Source organism: Oryctolagus cuniculus, chromosome 12 (genome assembly GCF_051225735.1).
Source record: "Oryctolagus cuniculus isolate XC-2025 breed Fujian yellow rabbit chromosome 12, ASM5122573v1, whole genome shotgun sequence".
Lineage (NCBI taxonomy): Eukaryota > Metazoa > Chordata > Mammalia > Lagomorpha > Leporidae > Oryctolagus > Oryctolagus cuniculus.
The window spans coordinates 77,023,573-77,043,272 of NC_142878.1; the positions used below are offsets into that span (position 1 = coordinate 77,023,573).

General features: G+C 39.3%; 1 protein-coding gene across 1 annotated transcript in view; it reads left to right on the forward strand.

Annotated features, from left to right (window-relative positions):
* UNC13C (unc-13 homolog C) overlaps positions 1–19,700 on the forward strand; it is a 645,143-nt gene that overhangs the window by 173,895 nt on the left and 451,548 nt on the right. The gene's annotated exons all lie outside the window — the stretch shown is intronic.

The following is a 19,700-nucleotide window of genomic DNA, read 5'->3' on the forward strand; positions in this document are numbered from 1 at the left end:
AGGACCTGTTAATTAGGATGCACAGTGAAGAGAAGGGAAACAAGATAGGTAAGCCTTGAGTTCACCAACCTGTCAACTTTCATGGGTAAAAGCTGAGGGTGGGGAGTAGAAGGGACAAAGAGAGGGAGAAAAAAAGGGAGTTGAACACCACTATGGGAATGCGTAACAAATACATGGGAACCATAATTATTTTAAATAAGTTTATTTTAATAAAGAGAATAGATTTGATGAATTTCATATATATATATTTAAGACCACAACAACACTTACCACCCTCCTTCTCCCTTCCTTGCTTATTTTTCTTTTAATTTTTGTGATGACATAATTTCCATTTACTTCATAATCACAAGCTTAATCTTCCACTAAACAAAGACTTCAACAAGTAGAAACACCACTGCTCCTTAGGAGAGGGACATAGGAGAAACACTGCAAGACCTTGGCATGGGCAAGGACTTCTTGGATAAGACCCCCAAAGCACAAGCAATAAAAGCAAAACTAGACACATGGGCTACATCAAGCATGGGAAGGAACTAGTCTGCAAAGTAAAGAGGCAATCACAGGAATGGGAAACCATAAATTTTAATCCAAATTATCATAAGTGGTGATAAATATAGCCAACTTAATGGACTGGAATAGAGCAGCTAGGATAGGATTCCATTTTCTTGTGGGAAAATGACGATGGAGTTGAACTGAGAAAAGGTCAGAGGAAAAGAGCATTTAGTCCACCCCTAGAATGCTGTTTTGATCCAAGAGCTTGTTCCATTACACCAGGAGATGCGTCAGAACTGAGAGGAAGAGTTCACTTTATAGTGATTTAACATTGCTCCAGCATTCAAGTCCATGATCAGTGGATTCTTCTGATTTAATAGGGTTATGGATCATGTGAGATAAACTGCACACAGTTGTTCATGCTAAGAATCCACGATGGACTACACTGGATAGGAATATTTTTAAATGCTGTTTAAATAAACCATAATTTGTATGCAAAGCAATAGTTTAGAACATATTTTTTTTACTACCTGAAATAAGGCATCTGTCACAAACAGGGTTTTTCCTATTCCTGACACAAACTTTTTGACTTTTAGTATAAGATATCTATTCTCTCATTTATTTTTGTCTTATATTTTTATCATACACTTCTTCATCCCAACCTCATAGAATCACAAACTGAAAGAAACATACTCAAAATGATCTGTTGACAGCCCAGAATACTTTATAGCCACACTCTTCAAGGCTGCAGCTGTTTGTCTCTGCTAAGTTTTATGATGACTATTTGCAATGATGTATGAGAAAGTGTTTTCCATTTTTCAGTAACATCTCTAAGCCACACTGCAAGGTAGTGATTTTGGAAGAGAAAAGTCAATTCTAGTGAAGTTCTGAAATTATTATCTTCCATTCAGAAAACTATTTGCTTTTTTGCTTTCTGCCTGTTTGAGTTTGGGAATCTGGCTTACCTAGATCTTATAACCTATAGTCATAGTCACCTTTTATATCTCCTTTAACCCCTGTTCACCTCATATAATACCATTTGTACAAATATTACAAATGTCATATAAATGAGTTTGGAACAATTATTGAAAGTCTTAAGGCCTGTATTGAAAAACTTTAAGGATCAAGTTATAACTCTAAGAATATCAATAGTAAGACTGCAGAGAAAGAAAAATAAAAATCCAGCCTACCAAGCTTTCAATCATGAAAGTTTGACAATGAAGAATAAATTTAAAAATACCAAATATTGCCTTATATGTGCAAATATTATATGCTCTAAATATCTGAGAATGAAGATACTAGATATGCAATAAATATTTAGTTCATTATGCAGTTATGATTTCATCTTGCTATATGGAGCAATAGGATGGATCATTTTTAGGATATATCTTACAGTGTTATAAAAGAAAGACAAACGCTACTAATGAAGACTCATTAAATTAAGGTAAAGAGCATTTAATATTCTTCATCAAAGTGAGCCCTAGTAGTGCTGAGATCAATATTATCGTATTATCTTTAACCTCATAGGCTGGATATGTGAATGGGTTTCCTACTTCTAACCTCTGACTCTAAATTTTCTCTTATGGTCTGGAAATCTGAAAACCTAAATTGTTTCAAAGGCACTCTAAGAATGATCTTACAATATATAGCTGTAAATATTTGATCATATGATTAGATATGATTTTCAGATTATACCATGTACATATTTAAAGGGTGACAAAGCTAAAGAGAACTGATTGCTGATGATGTGCCAACAAAATTCTATAAAATCTACATGACCATTGCTGTCACCAATAGTAATAAAAGTAGTTGTATTTGTAATAGTTACCATGCGTACCATTTGTGTGGACTTAGACAATGAATATGTTGGTCTATTGAGTTCTGTCTCTTAATAATACCTGCAGAAATTCTTTACAACTCAGAATTTTTTTAAGCATACACACACAAAAAACTAAATAAGTTCATTTTCTGTACTCTGGGAGAGGACTTTGTGCCCCTTACTATAAAAATATAAGTGTATATGTGTCGCTCCCCCTCTTCGTGGAGGAACGACACAGGACCCTGCGCTGTTCTTTTGTCTGCTCGGCCCTTCCCGGGTTTGCTGCTGGTTCTTCCCGGGTTGGCTACCGTCCCTTCCACCTCCGTGGAAGGGCAGTTCCCCCTGGCCACTTTCCCCACTTCCGCGGGGGAGCGGCACACCACCGGCGCCGGCCAGCTCTCTCGGGGGCTGCTCAGGTGTTCCCCTTAGATGTTCCTGGTGCATGTTGTCTCTCTCCTCCTTTATAGTCCTCTTCCACCAATCCCAACTCTGCTACCCACACGCCGAGTACGCTGCTCTCCTCCAATCAGGAGCAGGATCAGCTCCTGCAGGTCATCACTCAAGTTGGCGAGAGGCAGCTGCGTACAAGCTGTTTACTCCTCTCCCAGCGCCATATTGTGGGAGAGCAGATGTATAGAATAAGTCTTAATTCCAGTAACAGTCTAGTCTGAGTTGCTCCCCACATATATGGAATCATCAAAAATAAATATTGATATAACCAGTCCATGACTACCATCAACCCTCTTTATCTTTGGATTTTGCATTCATGGATATAACCAACTGCAAATCAAAAAATTTCAGAAGAAAATTTATGTTGAACCTGTATGTACTTTTTCTCCTTGTTTCATAAACATTGTAGTGTGACAACTATTTATATAAGATTTGCATTGTATTTGATATTATAAGTAATGTAGAGATGACTTAAAATACAGAGATGGATGTCCATAGGTTGTATTGAATTACAGTGTCATTTAATATAAGGGACTGGAATGTGCCCATGTTCTGGTTTCCATACGTGTTCTGTACCCACTCCCTCATAGGTAACTGTATGTTGTGGTTATTTGTGAGACAACAGTCTCTCTTAACTAAGAGCTGAAAGCGAGGCCATGCACCTATTCAGGGGAAAAGCAGGAAAAGAATCCTAGTTTTCTCTATTGCTTTAGTGTGAACTTTCTTCTGTGGGTCTGTTTCCTGATAAGTTGAAACAAGGTATTATTTAAGCATGATATATATGTGTATGTGTATATATATATATATGTATATATATATATATCATGTTTTGTGAATTGCTAAATAAAGCTTGCAGTTAGCTCATGTCCCGAGTTATGACATATTACAGTTATTACCGTATGTTCATCTTCTTCTTAATAAGCTATAACAGATGTGTTAGTTCATGTCCAAGAAGTGATTTTTTTTCCCTAAGAGACAAAAAACCTTAGTTCTTTCATTGTATGTGGGTAGCACTATTAGATGTTATTTCTGTTTCTTTTTTTGTGCCATTCCTTTCGTAGTTCCTGTTCTGTGAGCCTGTAGGAATTTATTACTCTGATTATTTTTGCTTGTTCCATTTTTATTTTTACCTGCTATTTTGGTTTTAAAAATATACTCCACTTTCCTCCTTCTTTCCCTTTTATTTCCAACATGGTGCTTTTATTTTAAGTAGAAAAATTATAGTGTGCTTTTCAACTCTAGTAAAATAAGCATTTGATTATTAAACATGGTTTTCAAAGTATAAAATCATCTATGTAGATACACTTTTATTAAGTGGCAGAATGTTTGTAAGTTGAATACATAAAATGGTTTTGTTTGAAGTGTGATTTAGGAACTTCTCTTTTTTTGGCATGGAATTTTATTTTTTATTCATTTTAAATTTGCTTTCTTTTTTAATTAAAGGATTTATTTATTTGAAAAGCAGAGTTACAGCAAGAAAGAGGGAGAGATAGAGAGAGAGAGAGAGAGAGAGAGAGAGAGATCCTTCATCTGCTGTTTCACTCCCCAGATGGCCTCAATGGCCAGGGCTAGGCGAAGTGGAAGCCAGGAACTCCATCTGGGTCATCTGTCCATGTGAGTGGAGGGGGCCCAGGCACTCAGACCATCCCCCGCTGCATTGCCTGCTGCTTCCCATTCTTTAACAGGAAGCTGGATTGGAAATGGAGCAGCTGGGACTCTCTGATATGGGATGCCAGTGTCCAAAGCAGCATCTTAACCCGTTGCACCACAATGTCATCCCCATGAGGCTGATTTGTTTTAATGACTTATTTGTTGAATGAATGCTTCATTCATGAAATCATGCAAAACACTTACTGAGTACCTGCCATGTGCCACTGCCTAGCACAATAAGCAGGATAAAGATCAGCCAACATCGAATTCACACTGGGTGTGGGAGACCTGCATAAGACTACCTTAAAAAGTCTGTGGAAAATGGAGTTAAAAGATGTTTGTTTTAGGGGCCAGTGCTGTGGCTCAGTGGGTCAACGCCCTGGCCTAAAGCACTGGCATCCCATATGGGCGCTGGTTCCATTCCCAAGCTGCTCCACTTTCGATCCAGCTCTCTACTGTGGCCTGGGAAAGCAGTGGAGGATGGCCCAAGTCCCCGGCCTCCTTCACCCACATGGGAGACTTGAGGAGGCTCCTGGCTCCTGGCTTTGGATCTGCTCAGCTCTGACCGTGGTGGTCATTTGGGGAGTGAACCAGCAGATGGAAGACCTCTCTCTCTCTCTCTCTCTCTCTCCCTCCCTCTCTCTCTCCCTCTCCCTCTCCCACTCCCTCACCCTCTCCCTCTCTCTCTCTCTCTTCCTCTCTCTCTCTCTCTGCCTCTCCTCTCTCTGTGTAACTCTGACCTCCAAGTAAATAATTAGATCTTTTTTTTTTAAAAAAAAGTTTGCTTTAGAGCCAAAAAAAATTTTTTTTTGAAATGCTTAGATCAGTCATTCATTGCTTTACTGCAGGTTGTGAGGAACTCCTCTTAAAGAGACTGGGCCTCCTTCTCCAATCTCTTCTCCCCACATGGTCTTTTTCTACCCAAGGCAGTGTTGCCTTCACGAGTCTCAATAGAAACAGCTTGGCTTTCTCATGAGGTTTCCGAAATTTCATAATGAGATATCAGCAAAACTCAGAAGTGTGACTCTTGTTGTGTTAAATAAGCCATGGTCATAAGTAGTTCCTGAAAAGGGGGTAATAGAAACAAAGTGAACTAACCAAACAGAAATTCTAAGAAGGACAGGCTTTTCCAAGGTGCAAAGTTGGACACTTGCTGTTTGCTTCCCTGGGAGTAATTACCAGTTCCCAGTATGGATTAAGGACCAAGCTTTGCTGACACAAAGCAGAACGTGAAATCAACAACCAGAAAATCCTGTGTGACAGTTGTACAGCCTTTTAAAAATGTTGGGTGCTCAGAATCCTGTATTTCCTAAGGTGTGCTTGTTGAATTTAGGGGTTGTGCTGAAGGTCATTGAGCTTTTGATGGAAGTCTGACATTTTCCTGTGCATTCATGGAATTAAGGAAATACAGTCCCACTCAAGGAACAAGACTGCTTTCAAATCACAGCTTGTTTCTTCTGAAGACATTTACTGAAGTTATGAGAGGCAAGAAATGCAAAACCCATAAGTAAAACTCAGAGCCTTAAAAGGCTGGCTAACTCTCCGGTAATCACATGGAGAGAAAAACATAAACACTTTCCAGTGTCTGGAGCAGAAGCCCAGCATGTGACTGAAGGACAAGGGAGAGTTTGAACAAATTCTTACTAAAATATCAGTTCAGCTCAATGCGTAACGAGGTAGAGGTGATTAGCAAGCCCTTCCTGCACAATCCTACATGCCTGCCAGAGGAAAGGAAAACACTATCCAGAAAAAAAGCATAAAATCAACCGGAGTCTTTACAATTAAGCATAATGGAAATAAGAGGTATGGTGAGAAGTTCAGATATATGTGCAGTTGTAATTCCAGAAGGGGAGAATAAGGACACAGGAAAGTTAACACACTATATAAGAACAAAATAACCAAATTTTTATAAAATCATTAAAGGTGAAAAATTACAAATTCAAAAGTCTGACAGCATCTAAGTAGCATAAATAAATAGAGGATCATAACAAAGGTAGGTGTTGTGGGGCAGCCAGTTAAGCTGTTACTTAGGATACTCTCATCCCAGATTGGAGTGCCTGGTTCAACTCAAGGGTGTTTTGCTTCCTTCTAATAAGCCTTGGATGGCTTATTAGCTCCAGCTTGCTTCTAATAATTCTTAGATACAGCCTATGATGGCCCAAGTACTTGGGTTCCTGATACCTATGTCGGAAGCCCTGATGAAGTTCCTGGCTCCTAATTTCAGCTTGGCCCAGCCCTGGCTGTTGCAGTCATTTGGAGAATTAAATGGCAAATCAACGATTTCTCTCTCTCTCTCCCTCTCCTTTCCCTTCCCCACACATCCGCCTCTCTACTTCTCCCTCTTCCTTTCTCTCAGCCTTCTGTATAAATGACTCAGTTAATCAATCAATAAACTAACAAAGAGGCCACACCAATATATATTGCAGTCAAATTGCTAAACAAAAAAGAATGCAGGAAAAATTTAAAAAGAGTCAAATATGTTATTTTCAAAGGGGAGCAATAATATTTAAAACTAATTTTTTCAACAGCAACTATGGGTGCTAGAAGAAATAAAAATGATATCTTGATTGAAAAAAATTTTAAATAGTGAACATATATATGGGATCCAAAGGACCCCATTGAGAGGCTATTGGAATTCATAAAAGAGTTTGGTAAAGTGGCAGGATATAAAGCTAACAAAAAAATCATTAGCTTTTGTATTCATAGACAATGTCATGGCTTAGAAAGAATTTCTAAGTCAATCCCATTCACAAGAGCTACAAAAAAAAAATAAAAAATAAAGACCTTGCATAAATTTAACCAGGGATGTTAGAGATTTCTACGATGAAAATTACAAAACATTGAAGAAAGAAATAGAAGAAGACATTAAAAAATGGAAAACTCTTCCATGTTCATGGATTGGAAGAATTAATATCATCCAATTGTCTAAACTACTGAAAGCAACTTACAGATTCAATGAGATCCCAATCAAAATACTGAGGATATTCTCAGTTCTAGAAAACAATGATGCTGTATTCATATGGAAAACACAAGAAACCCCCAAATAGCTAAAGCGATCTTATACAACAAAAACAAAGCTGGAGGCATCACGGTACCAGATTTCAAGACACACTACAGGGCAGTTGTAATCAACTGGTACTGGCACAAAAACAGACACATAGACCAGTGGAACAGAATAGAGACTCCAGAAATGAATTCATGCATCTACAACCAACTTTTATTTAACTGAGGAGCTAAAATCAATCCCTAGAGCAAGGACAGTGTCTTCAACAAATGGTATTGGGAAAACTGGATCTTCATATGCAAAAGTATGAACCAAGACGCCTACCTTAAATCTTACACAAAAATCCACTCAAAATGGATCAAAGACTTAAATCTGTGACCTGATACCACCAAATTACAAGAGAATATTGGGGGCCAGCGCCACGGTTCACTAGGCTAATCCTCCACCTTGCGGTGCCGGCACACCAGGTTCTAGTCCCGGTCGGGGCGCCGGATTCTGTTCCAGTTGCCCCTCTTCCAGTCCAGCTCTCTGCTGTGGCCAGAGAGTGCAGTGGAGGATGGCCCAAGTGCTTGGGCCCTGCACCCCATGGGAGACCAGAAGAAGCACCTGGCTCCTGCCATCAGATCAGCGCGGTGCGCCAGCTGCAGCACACCAGCTGCGGTGGCCATTGGAGGGTGAACCAACGGCAAAGGAAGACCTTTCTCTCTGCCTCTCTCTCTCACTGTCCACTCTGCCTGTCCAAAAATAAAAATAAAAAATAAAAAAAGAGAATATTGGGGAAACTCTGCAAGATATTGGGATAGACAAAGACCTCTTAGAAAAGACCTCAGAAGAACAGGCAATCAAAGCCAAAATTGAAAAACAAGATTACATCAAGCTGAGAAGCTTCTGCACTGCAAAGAAAACTCTCAGTAAAGTGAAGAGGCAGCCAACAGAATGGGACAAAAGATTTGCAAACTATATAACTAATAAAAGATTAACTAATAAAGGATTACTATAAGGAACTCAAAAAATTTAACAATAACAAAACAAACAATCCAGTTAATAAATAAGCAAGTTTCATCTCACCCCATTTGGAATGGGTCTCATACAGAAATCAGCAAATAACAAATGCTGAGAAGGATGTGGGGTAAGAAGTACCCTAATCCACTGTTGGTAGGAATGTGAACTGGTGCAGCAATTGTGAAAGACAGTATGGAGATACCTTAGAAAACTGAATATAGACCTACCCTATGACCCAGCAATCACACTCCTTGAAATTTATCCAAATGAAAAGAAATCAGCATATGAAAGAGTTATCTGTACCACCCTCATGTTTATAGAAGCTCAATTCACATAACTTAGATATGGAATCAATCCAGATCTTCATCAACTGATGACTGGATAAAGTAATTATGATATATATACACTATGGAGTACCACTCAGCTGTAAAAAAACATGGAATGTTTTCTTTTGCAACAAGATGGATGCAACTGGAAACCATTATACTTAGTGAAATAAGTTCAGCCCCCAAAATATAGATACTGTGTGTTTTTCCTGATCTGGGGTAACTAGTAGAGTACCTAAAATGCAATGTATTATAGTGAAATTGACATTTTGAAATTTGATGATCATTTACAGCCTTTGTCTCTACTGTTGAGGAAGATTTTTTTTTCTTCGTAATATTTGTTGAACTCTTTACTTAGTATAAGGTTAATCTTATGAGTATAAAGTATAATGAAAACATATCTTTGTAAAAATTAAGAGTGAGAATAGGAGAGGGTTGATGAAAAAGGGTTGGAGATTGGCAGGAAGGACGGTGGGTGTTGGAAGTATCACTATGTTCCTAAATATATATGAAACTTGTATACCTTAAATAAAATTTCAAAAAAAACAGAAAGGCAAAATACAAAACTGTTATAATAATTATATTAGTATAGTGCTGGGATTGCTTTCCAAATCTATTGAGTAGTATGGAGTAACAAATAAGTGGTTATGTTGATTTAAATAACAGCTTGGATTTGAGGTGTAGAATAAAGGAAACAGAAATGTAAGGCAAAAGAGGAATATACTAATAATAAGTTTTAATAAGGGAACTGATTGTGGTAGAAAGTCATGAAAATAATTTTTAAAAGATTTTATTTATTTATTTGAGAGGGCGAGTTACAGACAGTGAGAGGGAGAGACAGAAAGTTCTTCCTTCCATTGACTCAGTACTCCACTATGGGATGCCAGTGTTGCAAGTGGCCCAATGCTAACCCCTGTGGTAACTCATAGAGTACCTAAAATGTAATGTATAGGAATGAAATGGACATTTTGAGATTTGATAATTGTTTACAGCCCTTGTCTCTGCTGTCAAGGAACAGTGTTTTTCTTTTTTTTCTTCTTACTATTTGTTGAACTATTTACTTAGTTAAGTCTGTCATTGTAAAAAATGTGAGGGAATAAGAAAGAAGGAGGAGGAAGGGTAGGATCATGGGATATGAAGTAGATGAAATTTCTATACCTTATATAAAATTAAAAAAAAAAAAAACACTAGGCCAAAACTTAAAAAGCAAAGCAAATCAAATCATCATGTTATTATGTTAAAATGGAGAATCATTCTTTGGTGCTATAGTTTCTGGAATGCAGACTGCACATTTCCTTCACGTGAATTATTATATGTATATTAGGGGTTTTTAAAAGATTTATTTATTTACTTGCAAGGCAGAGTGAGAGAGAAAAAGAGAGAGTTCTTTCAACTGTTCTGCTGGTTCACTCCCCAAATGGCTGCAACGCCCCTCAGAAAGGCCACAATGGCTGGAGCTGGGCTGGTCCTAAGCCAGGAGCCAGGAGCTTCTTCCCAGTCGCCCACATGAGTGCAGGGGCCCAAACACTTGGGCTATGCTCCCTGCTTTCCCAGATGCATTAGCAGGGAGCTGGATCAGAAGTGGAGCAGCCAGGACTCGAACTGGAACCCACAGGGATACTTGCATTGCAGGTGGCTTTACCCACTATGCTACAATGCCAACTCCCTTAATTTGTTTCTTTAAAGTCTTATTTATTTTCTGTGGTAATTAATGTTAATATGAAAGTTAAAAGGAAACAAGATGTTTTACTACATTGAATTTTCCAGTGTTTGTCTATTTAATTCATTACCCACTTGCTCTGTAGTTTAATTTTTTTTGCTGAAAGGAAAGGAACAAAGTGACAGATTCTTTGTATGTACTCAATACTTGAAAAACTGTTAATCCACAGAAAAATCATACAGAATCAATCAAGTATAACAGTACTAAAGTATTTTCTTCTTAATTATACAGCACTATTCAGAATTCTAAAAACAAATTTATCTTTTAATTTTATATCTCACAATAAGATTTTTCTCAATGCAAATAATGTGATTTTTAACCTATTATATGATAAGTTACCAAGTCTACCCCACTGTGGTGAGAAATTTCATCATGGACTGTGGTAAGGATGGATCAATTTCCCTTTCCATTTAAGAACTGTGTAATGCTTTGGAACTTTTAGAGAAAAGAAGTGATGTAGTTGAGAAATAGGAGTATGCACATGGCTCACACAGTACTTAATGCCTCCGCCCTTTGTCAGCTAATGCTGTGCTCCATGACACACAAACAGGAGTGCTACAGTTATCCAAGCCAGTGTCAGCTCAGACACATATGTCTTCTGAATTTTTCATGGGAAAGCAAAGCTGCGCCTATCTCCTGGATCCCTTACCTCCCTACACCCTTTCATGCCCTGAACCAAGATGTTCCACGTACACTGGCCAGATGGGTATTTCAGAATGCAATTATGATCATGGCATCTTGTTTAAAATTCTTTCACGATATTCCATTGCTGTTGAAAATCAAATCCATCCATAATTTATCCAGACATTTCTCTGTAAGTCTTGCAGGCCTGCTGTTTGCGTTTCAGTGACACTGGCTTTTTCTGCCTCTAAGATGTGTCTCACTTCCTCTGTCACTGATCCAGCATCCCTAATCCTTCTTCTGTCCCTAATAGTCTATCATTCCCTTCGCTCAGAAACCTTCTTCTCTTTCCCCATCACATCTCAGCCCACTCGTGAAAGCCTTCTCAGGCTTATGTAGCATGGTTTTCTCTTGTAAAATTTTCATGGCATCAAGTACACATCCCTTACATCCCAGCAAACTGTATTTATATCTTATCATTGTAATCATTTGATTGATGTCTTCTCCCTCCACAGACAGTGAGGTCTGCCAGGATCCAGACTGTGTGTTTACCTACCGCTGGCTCCCCAGTGTCCAGCATAGTCTGCCCAGTACATAGAAAAACTCAGGAAATGATTATTTCATCTCCTTCCAACATTTCAGCTAAGTAGAAACTAATTACATTTAAAGTAATTTAAATGGCACAAAACGACACAAACTGACCTCATTTTGGATAAGACCAAAATTTATTAAGTCATTTTCCAGTTTGCTTCTTTAAAAGTAAGATATTCATTGAGCTCATGCAATGGAGACAGGCAATAGTAATTACATGAGAATAGGTTTTATTTTTTGTTGTCAACATATATGCAATTTTCATAGAATTCCCTAATGTATTTTAGTGATAATCAAGTAAAGAAAATTACATTTATTTGGAATCCATTAGATTAGTGGCACTCTTCAAAGCAATTTGCAAATGTTACCTTCTTTAATTCTCCTATGGGTAACTGTGAATGGGATCCAAAAGTGTTTTGCCTGACTTGAGAGCCAAAGCTCTTGATAATTATGCTTCTGCTTTGCTGTGGCAACATACAATCTTTTTAGTATTCATCATTATTTGTTAGGTACTATTATCTGTTATTTCATTAACAGTTTGACGCGCTATCTCATGTGATCCTCATAGCTGGATAGGTATATATGATTCCTATTTTTTATATATCTTATTTGCATTTATTGAAAATTTGTAATTAAGATTTTTTTTACTTTTTACTTTCTAAAATTTATCTAAAAGGAACAAATTTCATGCCTTTATAGATACATACATATATATATATATATCCAGTTTTAAGAGCATATTTCCCACCATACTCTCCCATGCTCCCTTTTACCCTCATGCTCATTCTTTTCTTTTTAAAAATTTTTACAGTGCAAAACTGCAATTTTCTTCATAATCACAAGCTTAATCCTCCACTAAGTTAAGAATTCAACAAGTAGGAAGTAGAAACACCACTGCACGTTGAGTGTACCGACAGCTATAGATGATGCTCAAGTCTCAAAACATCAGTTTCAATCATATACATGACATATTTCCACTCTGTGTATTATTTACCACAAATCAGGGAAAACATGATATTTTTCTTTTGGGGGCTGGTGTTTTACTAAGCATAATCATCTCCAGTTACATCCATTTTGTTGCAAAATGTAGGATTTCATTATTTGTTACAGCTGAGTAGTTTTCCATCATGCATATATGCCACAATTTATTTAGTCATCAGTTGATAGACATCTGGGTTGATTCCATATCTTAGTTATTGTGAGTTGGGCTACTATCAACATGGGCATACAAATACCTCTTTCATATGCTGACTTCATTTCCTTTGGGTAAATTCCCAGTTGTGGGATGGCTAGGTCATAAGGTAGATCTATATTCAGATTCCTGAGGAATCCCATATTGTCTTTTTTTAAAGATTTATTTACTTATTTGAAAGGCAGAGTTATAGAGAGGCAGAAACAGAGAGAGAGAGAGAAAGGTCTTCCATCCGCTGGTTCACTCCCCAAATGGCCACAACGGCCGGAGCTGTGCCAATCCAAAGCCAGGAGCCAGGAGCTTCTTCCAGGTTTCCCACATGGGTGTAGGGGCCTAAGCACTTGGGCCATCTTCCACTGTTTTCCCAGGCCATGGAAGAGAGCTTGATTGGAAGTGGAGAGCCAAGACTCGAACTGGCGCCCACATGGGATGTCGGCACTACAGGCAGCAGCTTTACCCATTACATCAGAGTGCCGCCCCCCCCCCCATATTGTCTTACATAATGGTTGTACTAGCTTACATTCCCAACAACTGTGTATTAGGATTTTCCCAATCCTTGCCAGCACTTGTTATTTATTTACCCAGAGTTAGAGGGCAGGTTTATTGTTGGGTGGGGGAAGCCCAACAGGCTGGGGGGAGAGGGTGAGAGAGTAAGATAGAAAGAGCACATGTACAGGAAGCAGGTCCTGTTATACCTTTGCAGGGGCGCGGGTAGGGAAGTAGGAGCAGCGAGTCCCATTAGGTTGGGGGTAGAGCTGACACTGGTGGTTGGGCCATGTGGTCACCTGGCTTCCAGCAATGGTAGCAGGAGCTAGAGCCTAGGATGGTGTCTGGGGTGTAAATCATGCCACAGACAAGACCACCCCATTTTACTAACATTCCCCCTGCCTTTTTTTTTAAAGCAAGTGTTGTATGAGATTACATCAGCTTCAAAAGTCCAGGAGGGGTGGAGCTACTTCCTGCTGATGTGGGGGCGATGAGTTACTCTCTGCTGGCATGGGGCGATGTTGCAAGCTGCTTTCTCCTGGGTGGGGAGCTCAGTATATCCCTGGAGCAGCATTTGGCTGACCGCCTGGTTGGTGAAGGCTCTGGTTCATTCTATTATCACCTCCTGTAAACACTGAAACAGACAAGATAGTATAAAAACCAGGGTGAGCGTAGCAGCCAATGGTCCGAGGGGTGGCATTCAACAAGTAAGGAGAAGATTTTATAGAGGAGAGGACCCTTGTGGGCTGTTTGATGGATGTGGTTTTACCCGGCCTGATTGGTTAACATAGCAACAACACTGCTAAGGTCAGTCTGTTCTGTAGTACCACGCCTGTTAGTGAGGTGATTTGGCTTTAGAGACCTGGATGGTGTCAGCGGAGGTCTCAGTGGACTAGTGACCTCCTCTTGTAACTGTTGTTTTTGGAGTCGGTTAGTGGAGATAACACTGTGGCCCAAAGCTGTTCCTGAGATCACTGCTGAGAGGGAGGCTGCGAAGCTGATCCCAACCAAGACTGGGAGAAACATCGCTCATCTCTTATGGATAGAGGGGTTTGTCTATGGAGAAGATCCTGAACAATCATACAACATTAAGTGGGGGAGAGGACCATCAGTACACACAGGTCTGGAGTAGAGCCATTGATTTTAGAGTATGGGCTCTGATTACAAAGGAATGAGGCCTCAAGTGGGCTGGACAGGGTCTAGAACAAAGAACAGAGTCACTATTAGAGGACCTAAGAAAGCTGCTGTCTAAACCACAAATAAGTTTTCTGATTGACAGGCAAATAGAAACTGACAAAAGGGCCTGATAGTAATCAGGTGGGCTTTAAGGCCTTACCAGTTATGAGGCCCAAACCTATTTATCTCTCCACCTGGAGTACATCCTACCAGAGGTGTGAACCTCCATGGGGAAGGCACCCTGTTGACCTAGCTGGCCTGGGAGGAGAGCTGGCCAGGTAAAGGCAGGTGGCAACTCTAACGGGAAATTTACAGTTCTGCCTGCAGTGTTACTGACCCTACTTGGCCGTCCCCTCGGCAGCGGTGGTCACTTTGGAAGCTGGGCCGAGTGAAGGGCTTTTCAGCTTGGAGCCAGCAAGATCTGTGGCTCTGACCTGGGCATCCTTCGACTCCAGGGCAGTTCCATTTCCAGTGATCACTGTATAGAGCAACCTAAATTGGCCTTCCACCTATCATTGTTTCTGATGCCTAGCTTTCTCTTCCTTCTGGTTTTGATTAAAGCAGACCAGAGGGAACCTTAAAGAGGATGCAAGTCAAGGGGGTGCTCAAGTCCTGTCTCTAATCTTCGGTGTCACAGTCGTGTTCTGACAGTCATTCTTCTGTGAGGTAGACATGCCCATGAGGAAAGCTATGTCCTCACTTTAAAGCTGTCTCTCCTTTTGTTTGGTCTGAAAGGGAGGTTTTGCTTGCTTATTGTGCCCATGGCAAAGTAAATCCAGCTGTGAAATTATAATTATAATTTAAGCTCTCCTTTTGGCTATGCTATTATTACAGAAAATGTTAGCCATCCCTTTTATAATGTCTAAAGATCAAACTGTACATCCTGGAGAGTCCTTGAATATGGAGTCAGTTTCCCATCTTGAAGAGAATTGAAAAATGAGGGACCAAGTCAGGCTTCCCAAATCGTTTAATGACAATAGAAATATCAGATGAGAACATAGCAAGCAATTTACCTGTCAGTTAACAACTTATGAAAACATTTACAAAAAGGCCCAATGCTTTCTATGAATTTCATGTGTACGTGTATTTGCAAACATCACTTAACTATCTAACACTATTTATTTTGATTTTTGGATGATAGCCATTTTAACTTCGATGATGTGAAACCTCATTGTGGTTTTACTTGCATTTCCTTGATGGCTAGTGATCCTGAGCATTTTTTCATGGGTCTATTGCCCATTTGTATTCCATCCTTTAAAAAAATCCCATTCAAGTCCTTAACCCATTTCATAACTGAGCTCCTTGTTTTGTAGTTGAGTTTCTTGATCTTCTGTATCCTGGATATTAATCTTTTATCAGATGTATCATTTTCTCCCATTCTGCTGGTTTCCTCTTTGTTGATTATTTTCTTTGCTATGTAGAAGCTTCTTAGCTTTATGTAATGCCATTTGTCTATTTTGGCTTTTTTTACCTGTACTGCTGGGGCCTTACACAAGAGATCTTCCCTATGCAGTGTTCCCCCTATATTTTCCTCTGTATATAAACAGAGAGAAATCACTGAAGTTTAAATATTACTTTTTCTAAAATGAAGCTTTTCTCAGGAAGAAGTATGAGCTTACCCTTCTACTTTTATTATTTCCAATTTTTATAGTAACAATACATATGCTTACATAATAGTCTTGACAAAGCTATATTAAAAATCAACACTATTATTGCTTTAAATAATGATTTTGGGTGGATGATATTCTAAAAATGTCAACTATTACTAGAAAATTGAAATTTCTATACCAAAAACAAACAAAAAATATAAGCAAGGGCGTGCCATTGGCTGTTATGGATCTTGGTTATCTGTAGTTATGAAGATATGGGAAACTCATTTTCTTTGTCCCTCAGGTCAGTGTCTGGAACTAGAGCAGAATATACAAAATTGGCTCAGGATTTTCTGTCTTTGCCTCACCCAGAAAGTAAACATTCTTTGGTCACAAAACAGAGAAATGTGTTGGAAGATGTGGGTGCGCACTTTGCCTGCCTGTATTCTAATTAGAATTTCTTTCCTTATAAAATAAACCATTTGATGTTGCATTTCTAAAACTTCAATTTATTTTAAAGCACTTTCAAGGAAAACAGTACCTTGTTAGCACAAGTTGCCTATTGAATATTTTATAACTATTAGGAAAGTGAGCTATGAAAGTTGTAACTACTTGGATAGAAGTCATTAGGAAATTTTCATCATGTATCAGGGTCTGGATCTGTTTTTTTAGAGGCAGAAATAAGACAATTGGAGCAACTTTCTAGATAATTTGGGTAACTAGTAAAAAGACAATTTAGATAATTTGATTCAAAATGTATATTTTACCTGAAGAGATTTCCTCATTACGAGTCAATGTTAGTTCTAATTTTTATGGGACCATATTCAGATCAAGTTTACAACAAGGGAAGACACATCATAAATAGCTGTTTCATTGTGGCTTCTTTATTTTCTGATTTCACTTGATTTCAATGTCAGGGGAAAATCTTATTTTGGAGAGAGATTTGCAAAGAATAGAATTGATATGTAGAATTTAGAAGAACAATTATAGAAATGTTATGTAACTTTTCAAGTAACCAGTCACATCTTTAGCTAATGTTTTTGCATCTGGAAGAATGCTTTGGCGATTGAACTGATTCTACAGAATTGTTCAATGAGGCAATACCTTACTCTTAGCACAGATTAATGTGTAAGATCAATCTTCATAGTATTCTGGTCCCTGTGAGTGGCTTAAATCTTATTTTGCTTATGTGGTTATCTTCATTACAATGACAAGGAAACTGATTCAAATTGGCACACTCTGTAGCAGACCGAAATACAAAACTCAGAACCTAACAAAAAAGCACAGAAGAAAAGAAAGTTAGCTTACTTAACAAAATAGGTAATTCAGATACACCATAAAAATCAAAAAGGTGTCAAGAGGTCATAAATAAGTTTATCGCCCTCTTCACCTCTATTACTAACAACTCTTTTCCTTAGTACCAACCATTGTTTTCCATTAACTTGTATTTTCTTCTAGCATTATTTTAGGAATTACTAGAATTTTCGTATATTTCCTTATTGTGTGAAATATACATGATAGGACAGGCATTTGTTAAAATGGCTAAGTCACAACTTGAGACACCAATACCTTGTACTGGAGTGCCTGAGTTTCAGTCCAAATTCCACTTCCAATTCCTGATCCCCACTAATGTGCAACATGGGAGCAACAGGTCATGGCTCAAGTTCTTGGGTCCCTGCCATCCGTGTAGGAGACCTCAAGTGAATTCCTGGCTTCCATTGCCTGTCTGAGTCACTGGTATTGCAGGCATTTGGAGAGTGAACCAGAAGATGGAAACTCATTCTATCCCTGACTGTCCCTTTACCTTTCAAATAAAATAAATATACAAATAAATATGAATGATAATATACCAAAGTAGAGGAATAAATGTTATGCGTTAAAAAGATCACCTTTCCAAGTTACTAAAATAAATTAGAAATATACAAAGAAACAAAAAAGATAATAAAAAGAAGAAATATAAAATAAGTGATCAAACGAGGTCTATTTCCATTTATGCATTCTAAATGCTTCAGAGATAAAGAAATAATAACATATTTAAAGATGGATTTAATATTTTCAAGAAAAACATGAAAGTTAAAGATGCATTATGCTTAAGAATAAAAACAAAGGGCTGGCATTGTGGCATATTGGGTAAAGCCACTGCCTGTGGTGCTGGCATCCCATGTGGGCTTCGGTTCAAGTCCCCGGCTGCTCCACTTCCAATCCAGCTCTCTGCTATGGCCTGAGAAAGCAGTGGTCCTCATATGCACCATTTTATTTGTACACTACATATATTTCCAGCTCAGTCTTCTTCATCTTTTCCTGCTTGTTCTGTATTTTCAGCAATGTGTGTTTACTTTTGTTCTCATTCTTCACTTCTGTAAAAGTTTTTTTTTTTTTTCCTCTTTCTTCCCTTCCTTCTTTAGTTTACCTGCCAGTGATTTATCTTTAGGTACTATCTTATTTCACATTCTCTGATTTCATGTAGGTTTCCTATGAAATCTTGTTTTATGAGAACAGTTGCTTTATTATATTCCTTGATTATGAATGAGTGTTTGTGGGGAGCAACTGGGAGCAACTCGGACTAGACTAAGTTACTGGAATTAAGACTTATTCTATGCATCTGCTCTCCCACAATATGGCGCTGGGAGAGGAGAAAACAGCTTCTACACAGCTGCCTCCAGTTCAACCAATAAACAGCAGGACCTACTCCTGATTGGAGGAGAGCAGCGTACTCGGCGTGTGGGTAGCAGAGTTGGGATTGGTGGAAGAGGACTATAAAGGAGGAGAGAGACAACATGCACCAGGAACATCTAAGGGGAACACCTGAGCAGCCCCCGAGAGAGCCGGCCGGCGCCGGCGGTGTGCCGCTCCCCCGAGGAAGTGGGAAATGTGGCCAGGGGGAACCGCCCTTCCACGGAGGTGGAAGGGACAGTAGCCAACCCGGGAAGAACCAGCAGCAAACCCGGGGAGGGCCGAGCAGACAAAAGAACAGCGCAGGGTCCTGTGTCGTTCCTCCACGAAGAGGGGGAGTGACAGTGTTCTCATCCCAGTTTTCATTCCTTCAGGGGAACCTTTCGTACTTCCACAGTATTTATTCCTGTCGTTTATTCTTCTGCTCATTCTCTCCTTTATTCTTGTGATATCTCCATGCCTTTCTCATACTGGTTTACTATTGTTGCTATTATTATTCAGTCATTTAAAAAATGAGTTGTTCTTGTATTGTATGCCAGTTGAGGCTCATCACTGGCAAGGGTAGTTTCTTCATGATTCTTAAGTAGTACCTGGGCCGGCGCCACGGCTCACTAGGCTAATCCTCCACCTTGCGGCGCCGGCACACCAGGTTCTAGTCCTGGTCAGGGCGCTGGATTCTGTCCCGGTTGCCCCTCTTCCAGTCCAGCTCTCTGCTGTGGCCAGAGAGTGCAGTGGAGGATGGCCCAAGTGCTTGGGCCCTGTACCCCATGGGAGACCAGGAGAAGCACCTGGCTCCTGCCATCGGATCAGCGCGGTGCGCTGGCCGCAGCACGCCAGCCATGGCAGCCATTGGAGGGTGAACCAACGGCAAAAGGAAGACCTTTCTCTCTCTCTCTCTCACTGTCCACTCTG